The sequence below is a fragment of the Electrophorus electricus genome, unplaced genomic scaffold, assembly GCF_041902795.1.
Source record: "Electrophorus electricus isolate QZ-2024a unplaced genomic scaffold, ASM4190279v1 Scaffold44, whole genome shotgun sequence".
Taxonomy (NCBI): Eukaryota; Metazoa; Chordata; class Actinopteri; order Gymnotiformes; family Gymnotidae; genus Electrophorus; species Electrophorus electricus.
In genome coordinates, this window is record NW_027658735.1 from 631,466 (window position 1) to 637,148 (window position 5,683).

At 37.4% G+C, this 5,683-nt stretch overlaps 1 long non-coding RNA gene across 1 annotated transcript; it reads left to right on the forward strand.

The window, feature by feature from the left end:
- The first annotated feature begins 266 nt into the window (after nucleotides 1-266).
- Nucleotides 267-1,899, forward strand: LOC145656057 (uncharacterized). Its single transcript, XR_014121844.1, has 3 exons — nucleotides 267-429; nucleotides 1,161-1,244; nucleotides 1,624-1,899. It is a non-coding gene; the product is annotated as an uncharacterized LOC145656057 (long non-coding RNA).
- The last annotated feature ends 3,784 nt before the right edge of the window (nucleotides 1,900-5,683 follow it).

Sequence of the window (5,683 nt, forward strand, 5' to 3'; positions counted from 1 at the left end):
CTGTGAGGGCAACTCTTCCCCATTTTACACACAGTCACCCTTCAGTAAGCCAATGACTCAACACCACACAAACTAGGGAAACATTCTGGAAAAGGGAAAAGAATTTTATCATTTGAAACAAAATGTGTGTAAATAGCATTAATGTTAGTAGTTATGTGTGTGTTAGTGTTTTGTGACTCTACATGTTGGTGAATGTTGAGTGTGTTCAGCTGCAATAAAGCCAGGCTGCTCCAGTTCCTGTCTCTTCTCTGTGTGGGGACTGATATGGCCTGTAGGTCACTGGCGCTGTTTCTGGAACATTCTGAAGGGCTGTCAGAACTGGACCTTAGCCACTGTCAGCTCACTGACCACTGCCTGCAGCTGCTGTTCCCACACCAGCACAAAGCCCACATCCTGGAGTGAGTGGACAAGCGGGAGGAGGAATGTGTAGTGAGTCTTGATTGTTGAGTGCACAGTGAACACTAACATAGATATAACACATTTTACTCTTTTTCTCACAATTTAACACAAAATCCGGCATGTGACTGAACATAGAAGCTGTGTGTGTTCATTGTAAAGCATTGTATGTTCCTTGAAAGGCTCTATATAAATGTAACTTTGCTCATTCAGTCATATCCTTTGTTCCTTCAAGGACTTATTTTTTTCAAAAGCAAACAACAAAAAGCTTGATTTTCTTGGTGATTTTATTTGGAAATGACGACCTCTCTCACTGGCTGACTGGTTCACTGATCACTGCCTGTACTTGGCAAGATGGACCTCTGTGGTCTACAAAATATCCAGACTGCTTGTAGAAACACATGTTCTCATTAAAAAGAGAAATAAGGCATAACAGACTCTTTATGATTTACAGTTTCATGCCTGATAGATAACAAGTCATGTGTACAAGAACTGAAATAAATGATATTTTGTTTAAAATGTCAGAATGCATAATTATCTGGCCATTAATGACTCAGGTCCACTGACACAAATATACTATTTATTTCTTTGCTTATTCATTCATTTGCTAATTCAGTCATTCGTTTATTCATTCATTCGTTCATTAATTTAATTCATTGATATATAAATCTACAGGTGTTTGTACTACTATGCGGTGATTTAGTAGAGGGAGGTGTGTTTGGGAATCCTGAACAATGTGGTAATTATAATCCATCTTATTTCAGCCTCAGTCACAATGACATCACTGATGTGTCAGCAAAGAGGATCTATGATACTTTCTCCACCAACAACAATATTCACACTGTGAGGTAACTGTGTGTGTGTGTTAAGGCATGTAAAATAAGGCTCTATTTATTTGAGTTTAAAATTTCAAATTTAAAAGCCTATTTTGATTTTATAGGCTCTTCAACAACAGAATTACAGGCATACAAATCTTCCTCTCAGACAAGTGCTTTGAAGTCTGGTGATGCTGATGTGTTGTTGGCACTGTAATGATGAGATTTGATTTTTCTAGATTATTGGGACTATCCAAATTATATTTTTGTTTTAAGTGAAAAAATGTAATGATTAAAAAACAAATTTTAGTTATCTTATACATTTTAAGATTACATATAAAAATCAAATACTCAAAATTTATTTATAAAGTACTTTTTAAAATTGTATTTTATTTTATTTTATTTACAACAGGTGCTATTACAAAGCAGCTTTTCAAATGTCCAAGTCCAAGGCCCCAGTAAGCAAGCCAACGGGTGACAGTGGCAAGGAAAAGCTCCCTAGAGCATGAGGAAGAAACGTCGAGAGGAACCAAGACTCAAAGGGGGTCCCATCCTCCTCTGGCTGTTTAAAGAGAGACATAAATTAAAAAATGAAATAAGCATTTAATGTTTAGTCCAACTTTCTGGAGGTTCTAGACTTGTGTGCATGTGTCCGAGACCCAAGTCGCAAGAGAACGTCCATTAAGGGCAAAAGAGAGTAGCTGGTTGGGGTGGAGGTGGTGTGGGCTACAACAGGGGACATCAGGGGATGATGGGAGTAGTCAAGGCATCTGAGACAGGATGAGGCTCAGTAACATCACGACATCAGGGGTAGGTGTACCTCGGCAGAGTCCACTATCAGTCCAGTGTATTAGAGCAATGATGTTTGATTCCTACTCAAAGAACATGTGATATTTCCAACATTCACTTTAGGTATCAATGAAGTTGTGACATCAAGCAAAGGAGGACAGTGAGACATGAGTAGACAAGCACAAGTTGGACTTATTAGGGACAATGAAACAAAACCTGAAGACAAGAAAACAGAAATGAAAGCCTGAGTGAGCTGAACTGAACTGAGTCAAACTCCTACCGCTATATGGACCTAGCTCTGTAATATAGTTGAAACTGTAAGTTGCTATAGATAAGCGTGTCTGCCAGATGTAAACAGGAGATCACATTAAGCAGTGAAGTTGTGCAGTGTGAACATGACATCTGTCTTTTACAGCAAAATCAGATTATTTTATTATGCTTTAAATGTCTTCATGGTCTAGCAACTCATAATGGCATTAGCACTTGAAAGCAAAAAAACAGAAAAAAAAAACAAACCAACAGCAAAACAAAAACATCTCAAAACACACTTATTGCATTGAGTTCTGTTTAGATGACTTTTGATTTTATATTAACACATCTACTGTTATCTATTTACCTTTTCCTTTTATCATTATATATGTCATTTTATTTTTTATCCTTTGGGCAATTAGTCTCTTCTCAATGCATTTTATTTTTTGTGTGCAGAGAGAAGGGGTAAGAAGATGCATATACAGAGGTCTGGACTAGCCGTGCTGTCAAAGGTTAGGGGAAATGAAATAAATAAATGTTCCAAAATGTTTTTTAAATAGTTTAGTATCCAACATTTTAAATTCTAACATTTATGGTTACCCCCAGCAGTGATCAGTGGTAGCTCAGTGGTTAATATACTTGACATGTAGTCAGAAGCTTACCGGTTCCAGCCCTACTGCTGCCAAGTTGCCACTGTTGGTTTGCGGAGCAAGGCCCTTAACCCTCAATTGCTCAAGATATACTCACTCGTAAGTCACTTTGGATATAAGTATCAGGTAAATGTATGATTGTGTTTTTTATAATCTTGTACACATAAATGTCATATTCAACCAGAATATGTAAAACACACTGTCAAATCGTGTTTATAAAAATACGTTTTAGTTTTAATTAATTTCTGTAACTTCATGTCACTTATGTTGATATGGTTGTTGGCTCAGACAACAATGGCCACAAGAGGGAGACAAAGAGCTTCCCTAGTAATCAATGAAAACAGGAATACCCTGTAACTGTATGCTATACTATTCTTTTATTTTATATTTTTCCTTGATGTCCACTTACAATGTTTGCATGGCTTTATGTTCCAAAAATAATCATAATCTATTTTACACAAATATTTTCCAACCTGTTTATCTTGTAGAATTAAATAGGACATGTATTACATTACGAAGAAAGAATTCTGCGCTGCATACACTTAGACATCGGTAATATAACTTGCAGTTATATAACTTCTAGTGAAAATCCTTGAAGCAGTCAACACCATCATCTGAGTGAGCTCCATTTAACCCTCTGAAGTTAAACAAAGAATTGCAGCTAAATGTGTGAACATTATCACATGTGTCAGTTCATAACAAGTTAAGCTTCATAATAAGTCACGAAGTCAAGAAAATTCATACCTAAGCATTACCTTGTTTGATGTGTTTATTGATGTATTTGGGTATAACCAGGTCATTTGCCTGTTTTTATGTATTGATCTTTATTGCTCCAAAAAACTACTCACGTCTTCCAATGTTCTTGATCCCCACTTCTAAGAAATAGTAAATGGACTAATCCTAGTTGTGGATAAGTATAAGACTAAACAGCTGTGAACTAATTCCACACGAGGGGAGTCATCACTGGAAAGGTGTCCTGGTGCGAGGTGTGCAGTGGTCCCTGTCCTGCGAACACAGAGAGACACAGAGGCGAGATACCAGTTAAAAAGGTTTGAGAAAGTACATCCTCCACTGACCAGATTCTGTTGTTTAAATGTAAATGGTTCTGTGACTTGAACAGGTCTGCTCCTTCTCTCAGCCAATATAGAAACAGCTAACTGCACTACAACAAGTACACAAGGTGTAATGAACTTGCTATGAGAATGAACTCAGTAAGTAACTCAAAAAGGATAGGAGCTTCTCCTTCCTGTTTTCTTTGTTCTCTTCTTGTTAGTGTTTGTATTTGCTCTTTCAAAACACTCCTGCACTCATTCCTCACACTAAAACATGAACCTGGTGTTGTTTACACAGTGACTTGGTGTGAGGCATCTGATCCATGATTTCCCCCTGGGGTCACAGGTCTCGTTTGACGCCTTTTTTTTCTCCTTAAGACAAAAACAAATTCAAATAAGAGCAGAAAAACTGAGCAGAAATAAACAACTATTAAAATTCTAGATGCACTGTGGAATGTTCAGAGAAAAACAAGACACTCCAGTGTCTATTGTATTTAATATGTGGTATTTAACTGTCAATATGGGGACATTACGACAAGGGAGTGGGCTCAGCTGACCTGTCTATGATTTTATTTTATTTTATTTTTTTAATCCTAGTCTTTGATTAAGTTAAGGAATTTTTCTTTCAAAGAAAAGAAAAGGGATGGAACATCTGAAGCACAAACAGAAAAATAGGTATGCATTTATCTAATAAACTGATGACTACGATTAGGTGAGACAAGTTTTAGGATATAATAATAAGTGTATAATTTCCATCACACTTTTCACCTGAGTCTCCTGTGTTTCTGAATAAAAGAAAGTAATATAACACAAGCAGTTATACAATTTCCGAAAGGCATATTATTTAGAAATAAAGAAGAACTTGGTTATTATTTGGTTATTAGGACACATGAGGAAAGCATTTTAGTTGCATTCATTTTGCCAAAGACATCCATGACTGAAACAAGCTTCCTGTCACCACTGACCACCCTCCTAGCGTTCATGTCTCCACGGTTTCCCTGTCTAGTGTCTTTATTTTGATTTACTCCCTTGTTGTGGTTCCATTCCTTCGTTTCGTTTTCTGCACCCCTCATAATTTGCACTTGTGTCTGGTTTAATGGTCATGTGACCATGTTTTTAAGCCCTGTTTTAGTTTAGTCTTGTTGCTATTTATTGTAAGTCCAGCTGCTGTTTGTTAATCGAGGCTTCCGTGCATGTGAATATAAGCCTGAATGTTTATCCTCGCCCCAATGTTATAGCCTGCATCCCTGGTTTGTCTTCGTGCACTTTTCTTTACTTTAGTTTATCATGAATTCTCGGACTCTCCATGTTAATAATTTGACCCTGGACTTTGGATTTGCCCCTAATAAATCTCACTCTTTTCCACACAATGCGTCCGCCTCCTTACCGCTCATCGTTACACTTCCCCAACCTGCTATATTTACATTAAAACTCCGTCAACAGCAGTCTTTAGCGTTGAGGGGTTTTTTAATCTGTGTAAAATTACATAATTTCTGCTGTTTCAGAAGTGAAGGATTTGCGTGCTCTAAATTTTAATCATGCCAATGCACAGAGGTTTTGGTATGGAGATTTTATCCCGATCTATAGGAGCAGGTGTGATGGACTATGAAGTTGACGAGAAAGAAACCATCCGTTTCCCCGCCGTTTATGTCCATAGATGCTGCTATTACCAAAACTAGTACTGCGCTGATTCTTAGAGGACGGTTGATTTGACCGGATGTCGCAGCAGTAC